Genomic DNA, 10,125 nt, shown 5'->3' on the forward strand with positions numbered 1-10,125 from the left:
GGTTTTGACCCATGGAACAGGTGTGTGACTCTGGCCCTTAGGTGCTAGACTCTGGGGCATAGCCTTATGGAGATCACCCATCCAGTGAAGTCCTAGCTGCCCCTATGCACTTGGATGGGTGACCAGGAGGAGTGGAAAGGGAGGAGGCTGGGCACACGGCTGTCATTGCCTCCCTTGCACAACTCTTACGACTGTCCCCAGAGCCTTCTCCGTCCTGTGTACCATGGTAACGCTTAAGGAAAAACCGCTAGCACTGGGTGCAGAAGAAGAGGCAAGAGTCCCAAACAATAAAATCATTGTCACAGGCATTGAACGAGTTGGTGTGGCATGTGTCTTCAGCATTCTGGGAAAGTCCCTGGCTGACAAACTTGCCCTGGCAGATGTTTTAGAAGAGAAACTCAAAGTAGCAATGATGCCTCTGCAGCATGAGAGCTTATGTCTTCAGACACCTAGATTTGTGGCAGATACAGAGTGCTCTGTAACCGCCCGTGGTAAGATTGTGACGATAGCTGGTGGAGTCCACCAGCAAGAGGGAGAGTGCCCCCACAGTCTGGGGCAAAGGAATGGGGTCTTCAAATTCACGATTCCTCTGATCACCAAGTACAGTCCCGATGGCATCAGAGTTGTGGTTTCCAACTCAGCGGCTAAGCACACCTATGTCACCTGGAAACGATGACGTCCTGAGGCACCAGGTGATTGACAGCAGATGTCAAATGTGGAGTCTACTAGATTTCATTATTTTATGGCTGAAAACTTGGCATTCATGCCAGCAGCTGCCATGGATGGATTTGGAGAGAACATGGCAACTCGAGTGTGGCTCTTTGGAGTGGAGGGTATGTGGCAGGTGTTTCTCTCCAGGAACTAAATCCAGAAATGAGAACACAACAATGGGGAAAACTGGAAGGAAGTGTGTCAGATGGTGGTTGAAATCACCACCTGGACTCCTGCATGGAATGTGGCTGATCTCATGGAATCCATGGTGAAAAACAATCTCTCCAGGATTCATCTGGGGTCAGCGATGGTGAAGGGGATGCATGGCATTGAGAATGAGGTCTTTCTGGGCCTTCCTGTATCCTGAAAGCTCAGGGATTAACCAGCGTGTTATTGACCAGAAGCTGAAGGCTGATGAGGTCGCTCAACTCAAGAAAAGAGCAGATACCCTGTGGGACATCCAGAGGACCTAAATGTCTTGTCACTTCTGGGTCCTAGGCTGTAGAAATTTAAAGATCCCAACGTGGAGTTCCCTGGTGGCTGAGCGGGGTGAAGGATCTGGCATTGCCACTGCTGTGGCTTGGGTCACTGCGGTGGCATGGGTTTGATCCCTCACACAGGAACTGCTGAATGCTGTGGGTGCAGCCAAAAAACAAAACCACGCTAACAAACAAAAACCAACTGCAATGTGCAGGACCATGAGCTTTTAATTTTCATCCACGTACATGGATCAGTTTGCTTTTCTCTTCCTAGATATGTGAATTTGGGCTCACAGAAGCAAAGCCTAAGCTTGGCTTAATGTTTGTAATAGGAACCTTTGAACTAGGAATATGAACTAGTGTTAAAAAAAAAAAAGAAGAAGAAGAAAGGAAAGGAAATGAAATGAAGGAAGGAAGGATGGACGGATGGACAGAAGGAAAGGATGGAGGCTGGAAGCCTGGGCAGGTCCAGATTCCAGTCCTGCCTCTGCCTCTGCCACCTTCTGACTATGGCGTGTGGCTTCCCCCAGCTGTCACACAGCAGGACGGTCCGAACACCGCTGCACGGGGGGTTGTGAGGACCCACCGTGCAGGCACGGGCCGGGCAAGAGCCCCCTGTTCCCGCCCTCCTCCTCTTCCCAGACACTGTCCTGTACCAAGAAGGAGCCGAGGCTGTGATGGCCTTGGGCACCTGGTGACTGAAAGTCATTCCAGGCCCTGGGTGTGTGGCGGCCACAGCAGATGCTCAGCCATCTAACAAAGCCAGCTTGGCTCGTGGTGGGCGCTGGTGACGTTCGATAACCTAAAACAATCAAACCCATAATCAGAGGGTGCAGCGACTTGGCTGCTGTGGGTTTGTGTGCCCACGCACAAGTCACCATGGGCTTGCTTGGCGTGTGCATGGCCCGTTAGCCCTCAAGTTCTGTTGCTAAGAGATTATGAACCAAATGATGTTCCCAAGAAATAACCACTGCAGGATGTTTCAGGGTAGAGCCATAATAACAGCCCAAACAGAGCGGGTATGTTGTTATTGATAAATCCTTACGAAGAGTCAAAGAACGGGGTGACGCGGGGAGGGGGTGGCCGGGCTGTACACATTCTGTAGAAATGACTGGTTTGCCAAAGTTCTGAAGGTTACAAAATAGACTCAGGGACAAAACGTTAAGGGACGTAATATCATGTCTTCATGATTTTGAAAAGTCTTCAATCAACCAAGACGTATTTGTTGGGGGCCTATTATTTGCCTGTTTCAGGCATGTTTCTGACCATCTCAGCCACATTAAGTAGCAGGCAGTGACTAAGTCTGGCATAGCTGTAACCACCCCTGTTTGGCACAGCGCCTGGGTGCCACAACTGATTAAGTGATTTACCAGCCGTTTGCAGCCACCTCCACTACTGCTCTGTTGCTCGGGCAACAGAAACCCGTCGCCTAACAGAAGCCCACGTTAAAGCAAGGACCAGAGATTCCATCCACAGGGAAGTCAGCCCACAGGGCACTTGCAAGGAACTGATTGTCATCTGGCGCCTCGGCCAGTTCTGCTCGGGGATTTTCCCGGGAAGATACAGCCACCCGGCCGAGGTCCTCACCGAAGCCTCCTGGGTCACCTCCAGGTGATCTCGGTGAGGCAGCCGCATTAATGCAAAGCAACTGTCATCTGCTAAGAAAGGAAATTGCTGCCGGCCTCTTCCCTGACCAGGGACCTGGGCGGTGGGATGCCAGCCACACCCACCTCCTCCCCTCTGGACCCCCCCACTGGCCCCTCTGCTTGCTCCCCAGCGGCTCCCCTGCCTGCAGTGAGCTTTTGGTCTACCCTTTACCTCACCGGGCAGCTAATCAAGTTGTGTTCTTTCTCACTTTATAGGTGAGGGAGCCAAGGTCAGGGGGACGGAATGGGGTGTCAAAGTCACACAGCTGGAGTTCCCATCGTGGCGCAGTGGTTAACGAATCCGACTAGGAACCATGAGGTTGAGGGTTCAATCCCTGCCCTTGCTCAGTGGGTTAAGGATCCGGCGTTGCCGTGAGCTGTGGTGTAGGTTGCAGACGTGGCTCGGATCCCACGTTGCTGTGGCTCTGGTGTAGGCTGGTGGCTACAGCTCCGATTCGACCCCTAGCCTGGGGACCTCCATATGCCGCAGGAGCGGCCCTAGAAAAGGCAAAAAGACAAAAAAAAAAAAAAAAAGTCACGCAGCTAGTGTCATCCAGCCCCAAATTCCAGGGTCCTCCCCCCTTACCAGCCCCCAAGCAGCCTATGATGCTGGGCAGCCTGTGATGCTTTGCACAGGAAACCGCCCAGTGTTGCAACTGCTCCCAGAAAGGGGTCAGTGTTTCCATGGGCCAAGCCTGGTGACCCTCAGCCACCAGGTGACACTCAGGGCGGGAGGCCAGAACCCCAAACCCTCTGCCTTCCTCTTTCCCCGACAGGGCCAAAGAAGGGGTTTCACGAATCATTCAGATCCCAGAAGCTTATTCTGCTTCTCAGCAAGCGACCTCAGGAAGTTACTCGATCCTCTGCAAAACGGTTTCTTTTCTAAAATTAGAAGATTTGTACTGACCTAGTTCAGAGAGTATTTATGAGGAATGCATGAGAGTAAACAGGTAAAAATGGTTGGTGGGAAATGCTTGGTACCTGCTAACAGCAGCAGTGGCAGGAGCTGGGACACTATCATTTTCCCCATCACCATCTTCCCCTTCTGCTCAGGGCCTGGCATGCAAGCGGGCAGAGGTTGGTGCCAGTTGGAGGAACATTATAGTCCCCGGTAGTGACTGGCTTGTGTCATGAGGGCCTCTGGTGCCAAAGGAACTCATCTACTAAGGATTCTATGGAAGAGCCTTAGTTTTCCAGAAGCTGGGCTCAGGGGATGGAAAAGCAGCTCTGTGGGTTTCCGAGCCTGTCTAAACACATGTGCTTCCAATTGGCGCTCCTGGCCTGGAATTCCCCAGTGCCAGGCCCAGGCCGGTGCCCCCCACCCTGAATCATGCTGAGCCCCTGCCCTGGGCCGGACCCGGGGCCCTTCGTGGTAGGTTGCTTTCTCCCCGCCGTTTCTCAGCCCCATCCCTCGGAGTGGGAAGAGCTGGCCAGGCCAGCCCGAGGCCCCCTCCCAAATCTGTCTGAAAGCCCCAGCCCAGAGAAGAGCATCTTAAGGAGGTCTGGGGGGTGGGGTGGGGTGGAGACGAAGGCCGAGGTGGAGGGGGCATGGATTCGCCAGCCCTGCCACTCGGCCCCTGCCCCCGACGCAGCGGCTCCAGTTATCCTGTGGGGTCAGGATGCCGTTTCTGCCGAGTCATCCTTTCCTGCCCAGAGGGATCCTGGCCCACAGCCACATTCCTAGTGGGGTCTGAGCACCACAAGGTACAGAAACTTCCTTTCTCACCAGACCCCCAGCTCTGCAGCCCTGTACACAGGCTGGTCTCTCAGCAGCCTCTGCTGGCAGCAAACACACTCTTCCAGGTCCGTGTGTGTGTGTGTGTGTGTGTGTCCCCCTGGATCTCTGGCCCACCCTGGACCCTGAGCTCCAGCAGCAAAGACCGTCCCACAGGGAGGGCAGCAGCTAGTGTGCCCGTGCCTGAGGGGAGGGAGGAGGCCAGAGGGCGAGTGAGGAACTATTAAAAATTCCTGCCACTGGGGGTCCAGCATCTGAGAAAGAGCCTACTGGCCCCAGAGAGGCCTGGGCAGGACCAGATCTCAAGCCAGAGGTGGCAAAAACATCTAGACTTTAGCCCAAGGGCCCTTGGCGCGCCCCCACCCAGCAAGTCCAGCACCCCGGATAGTGCAAAACATCAGTGTCCTTGGACAAGCAAGCCAGGTCACACCTCCTGCAGAGCCCTGATTTCAGGAACGTGTTGGAGTGCCTGCCGTGAGCCAGGCGCTGTACTAGCCCCCGGCCCCAACGCAGAGGACAAGGTAGATGTGGCCAAATCCCTGATGTCTCTCCCATCTTTTTCAGGCCCACCGCCCTTGCCTGCAGGCCCCTGTTCTCATCACGGCCCGCTTGGGTTACTCAGTTCCCCGCTTCCAGCTCTGCGATCTTGAGCAGGTTACTTCAACTCTCTGGGCCTCCATGGCCTCATCTGGAAAATGGAGCCCAGCTCATACCTACTGTAGGGATATTAAGAGAGGGACACGCGTTGAGGTATGTAAAATATTTAAGACCGTTCCTGGCATAAAGAGCTCAATGTGTGCGTGTGTGTTCCTGACTCCGAGCGTGGGCTCAGGCTGTCCTCTACCCGGAATGTTGGTCCCCCTTTCTGCAGGGACCTGGAAATCCAGACTTGGCAGAGTTTCTACCAGAGGGGACCAAAGGGGGACCCAGCCTCAGCTCAGGCCACCAAAAGTACCGTGGAGTATTTTCCTGATTGACAAGGGTTTTCCACAGCCTGTGAGGCAGATGACGGAAGGGGCTCAGGGAGGTAAGACACCTGCCTGAGGTTGCAGCCTTAGTACTGGAGCTGAGTGTGGAGTCTGGATCTCCTTACTGCAGGTGGCATCGTCCCTGCCACAGCCCACAGAGCTGGTCCCCAGGGAACTGCAGACACCCTGAGGCTGTCCTCAGAATCTCAAAACTCCCCCAAGGCTCAGTGCCTGGAGGATGGGGCCTTCCTGGCCTCCAGAGACCCTGGGATCAGCAGGCTGGGTCTCCCAGAGCCAGACAGGGCCACAGGACAGGGGGCGCTGGGCTGGCAGAGCCCTGAAGAGGGCCCCGCAGGAAGAGCTCAGCCCAGGAAACTCTGAGCAATGCCGGCAGACCACAGGGCCCCAAGCTTCCTGCCCTCTCCACACAGGCTGCCCTGTCAACGTCAACAGGTTTGTGAAACCCTGCCGGGCGGGCAGTGGGAACTCAAGGGGCCCCAGGGTTCACTGACTGTGGTCACCCTGTTCTTTTGCAGCCCAGGAGAAGGTGGCTTTCTAAAGACAGCCATCCACGCTGTAATGGAATCCAGCTGCTGTGGGAGACGGGCACCTGACAGTAACCCCATCATGCCCAGGGCACCTGACAGTAACCCTGGGCTCTTCCCTGTAGGCCCAGATTTCCTAGGCCCCTGTGGACACAGGGAACCCCTAGACACAGACTTAGGGTGGTATCTGTGCATCAAGGACTTCGGAGTGAGAGATCACATGGACCATACACCCAGTTCATAGCTTTGTTAGCTGTGTAACTTTGGGCAGGTTGGTTACCCTCTCTGTGCCTCAGTTTCCTCCTGTGTCAAAGGGCAATAAAAAGCTCCTACCTTGTTTTGAGGATGACATAGAATAATGTACTTGGAAGGTCTGGCACAGTATCTGACACACAATAAGCTCTTGAAAGATAGAAGCTGCTGGTTTAGTAACCACTGCAGTGGCAACAGAAAATTGAAGTGCCAGTGCGATTGCATTTCTTTGATTTTGGAATTATAATTAATGCCATCCAGACCCAATCGACTACACTTGAAGCAAGTCGATGCCTTCCCCTTGAAGCGTCCTCTCCCTTTGAAATGCCCAAGGACCCCAAATGCTCCGAAGGGGGAGGGGGAAGGGGAGCTTCCCAAAGGGAGCCAGCATCACTGCAACTCTGACTAGTCCCACTGCTGGTTGACACTGTTCCCACGTGGTCAGAAGGAGAAGCTGATCCTGTGCCACCCAAGGTGCCACAGGGCCACATGGATCTTTCAGGGGGGTGACTCCAGGCATGGCCCAGGGTACCCTCGGCCCCCTTCCAGGGTTCCTACCCACACTCATGCTGTTCATGTCTGTATGTGCCCGTCCCCATGCTGAGTCCACGGGGCTCCTGGGTCCCTCCCTACAGATTGGGGTTTAGTCCCCTTTCTGTCCCCAGGATCCATGCTGGGGTTGGGACTACTTCTCCTTCCAGACCCTAAAACACAAGCCATCTCATTACTCCTCTGTCTGAAAGTCCCCAGAAAGCCACTCATTTCGGCCACCCCTGGTTAGCCTCAGGGCTGATTCATCTGCCCACAGACCCCCAAGGTAACCCTCCACAGAATAGGGGAAAAGTGGTCCCCTTGGGGTGTCCTGCCACATCACTTTCCTTTTCACTAACTAGACAGAGGGGAGAAGCCAAAGTGGAGGCCAGGGCAGCAGGGGAACCTTTTCTGTCTGTGCTCCAGTAGCACCAAATGTGAGCTCCCGTAATGGGGGGCAAGAGGGGTGTGTTCTGGCAAATGGCTCCAGAACCTTGAGTTCTTGCCAATATGACCATACGGCCCAATGAATGCTTGTTGACTGACTGACTGACGAACTGAGAGCAAAAAGATCTATCTGAAGGAGGGGATTAAGCAGATGCAGGGTTGGGCAGAAGACAGGGAAACGAACCAGGGAAATCAGAGCAATCAGGTGGTGGATGGGTCTGCAGGAAGGGTGGGCAGGCTTGCAGGAGAAAGAGGATGAATTTCTAGGGTGGCCTAAGAACGAGGGGCAGTCAGGGTGGCCCTAGGTGTGCTAAAAGACCCGGGAGGCATCTCTGGGAGATCCCTGGACTCCTCCAGGTGCACAGCAGGTGTCAGGGGTGGTGATGTCAGGACCTAGTGGAGGCAGCAGCCTCAGAAGGGTCGCTGTGCGGGAGGCACTCCAAGGGGGGTTCAGAGACCCCCATCAAAATAGTACTTCCCAGAGTGCCCATTGTGGCGCAGCGGAAACGAAACTGACTGGTATCCATGAGGATGCGGGTTCGACCCCTGGCCTCGCTCAGTGGGTTAAGAGTCCGGCCTTCCCATGAGCTGTGGTGTAGGTCGCAGACGTGGCTTGGATCCTGCGTTGTTGGGTTCGGCTCTAAAAAACAAAACAAAACAAAGCAAAAAAAGTGTACCTTCTCTCTCTGAAAGGAACACCGGGAATGGTTCAAATTGTGAACCAATTGCCCAGACTCAGGCTGCTGGAGAGAAAGGCTTCCATTGCCCAAAGGCTGCTCCAACAACCCCTGGGGCCATCTCGGTGCCCTGTGCTGAGATGCTGGCCTCCAGGGATCTCTGAGCCTTGAGCAGCCTGGACCTGAGCCAGGCTCTCTCGTGAACAGCAGACATAGGGGGACATGAACAGCCAGAGCTCATTGGACCACTGGAGTCACAGCCTTTAGACCCCAATACCTGGTTCAAACCCCAGCTCTGCCACCTACCAGCTGTGTGTCAAGTACCCTCTCTGAGTCTCAGTCATGCACCTTGCCAACAGCCTGGACCTTGTGGCGCTGCCTGTGAGGCTTTAGTGGGAGGGCGTAAAACACTCAGCACAGAACCCAGCCCAGGGCGCATGGGATAATGGTGCCCCCATGGCACGACGCCAGCCCAGGTGTGCCAAGCACCCAGCTAAGGGTGATGGGACCTCTCCCAGCCTTGTGCCTTTCTGAGAACCTACCTGGCATCTCTCTGTCTCCTCCAGCTGGGGCTTCAGGCCCAACTGGAGGAGGCTGGGCCTCAGCCCGGGAGCACGGGAGGTTTCTCACCGTGGCAGGGAAATTGCTGGCTTGGGGGTGTGGGCAGCCACAGTGACCATCTCTGTGCAGGACGGATGCGGCTTTGCTGACAGAGAGTCTGCGGCCTGGTCATGCCAGCGGGGCAGGTCTGAGGTCAGCAGTGGGGAGCCGGGCTCACCGCTCCCGCCAGGGCCCCCCCACGGCAGAGCATCTGCTTTCAATCAGCTCCCCCTTGGCCCAGGGAGGGGGCAGGGGGTTCAGACCTCCTCTCCAGGCCCAATTTCTCATCACACAGCATAGACACTGAGGGCAGAGAATCTCCAGGGACCCAGGACAAGGAGAAAAGGGCCGGAGATGAGGCTGAGGCTGGTTGTTGTCAGATCATTTAAACCAAATCCTTCGCTAGTGCCCTTTTGCCAGGCCTGGCCTCATCCGGCCCATCGGTCCCTGCCCCCACCCCCACCTCAGTACCCTGTCTCAAGCCCCTGGCTTTTTCTCCACTCCAGAGCTTTGCACTCCCTCCTGGCACCTGCCCTGCCCTGTGCAAGGCTGGCATCCCCATCCTTTTGCATTTCATTTCATTTCAATTGCGTTTTAGGGCCGCACCCATGGCATATGGAAGTTCCCAGACTAGGGGTCCAATTGGAGCTATAGATGCTGGCTTATACCACAGCCACGCCAGATCCAAGCCACACCTTCAACCTACACCACAGCTCATAGCAACGCCGGATCCTTAACCCACTGAGCGAGGCCAGGGATCGAACCTGCATCCTCACGGATACTAGTCAGGTTCATTACCGCTGAGCCACAAGAGGAACTCCCCCCATCCTTCAGTTTAAATCTCATTTCTTAGGAAAGCCTCCCTGACCCTATGTTTGGTCCCCATGAAATGATCTTATAGGGCACAATTCAGTTTGTGCTTATGTATTTATCTGTGTGGCTCTTTCACACCAGCCTCCCCTCTAGACTATAAAGCCTGGGCAGGTAGGACTGTACCCCAAAATCCAGGGCATGGCCCGGCACAGAGTATGTGCTCACTAGATACTTGTTGAATGAATGAATCCATCTTAATTTTTCTAGCAGTTTCCTTCTGCCATCTTCACTTTTTTTTTTTTTTTTTTTTTTTTTGCTTTTTAGAGCCGCACCCTCAGCGTATGGAGGTTCCTGGGCTAGGGGTCGAATCAGAGCTGCAGCTGCCAGCCTACACCACAGCCACAGCAACGCCAGATCCGAGCCACATCTGATACCTACACCGCAGCTCATGGCAACACCAGATCCTTAACCCACTGAGCGAGGCCAGGGATCGAACCCGCAACCTCATAGTTCCTAGTCCGATTCGTTTCCTCTGCGCCACGACGGGCACTCCCCCATCTTCAATTTTTGATCTCTATTAAATTCCGCAGGATAGTCTGTGCTTTTGCCCATTTTACACAGCCAGGGTCAAGGTCACAGGCGAGTTACTGGACCTTGGCTCCTAATCCAGTGCTCCTTCTTCTTCCAGGAGAAGGGAGAGCCATGTGCCATGGACTCAGAG

General features: G+C 54.7%; 1 pseudogene; it reads left to right on the top strand.

Moving 5' to 3' along the window:
• Positions 1-223: 223 nt before the first annotated feature.
• On the top strand, positions 224-1,184 carry LOC100739052 (L-lactate dehydrogenase B chain-like; annotated as a pseudogene).
• The last annotated feature ends 8,941 nt before the right edge of the window (positions 1,185-10,125 follow it).

The sequence above is a fragment of the Sus scrofa genome, chromosome 4, assembly GCF_054392235.1.
Source record: "Sus scrofa isolate SSC_HxYL_T2T_F1_AM1 chromosome 4, Sscrofa_HxYL_maternal_Yorkshire_Landrace_v2.0, whole genome shotgun sequence".
Taxonomy (NCBI): domain Eukaryota; kingdom Metazoa; phylum Chordata; class Mammalia; order Artiodactyla; family Suidae; genus Sus; species Sus scrofa.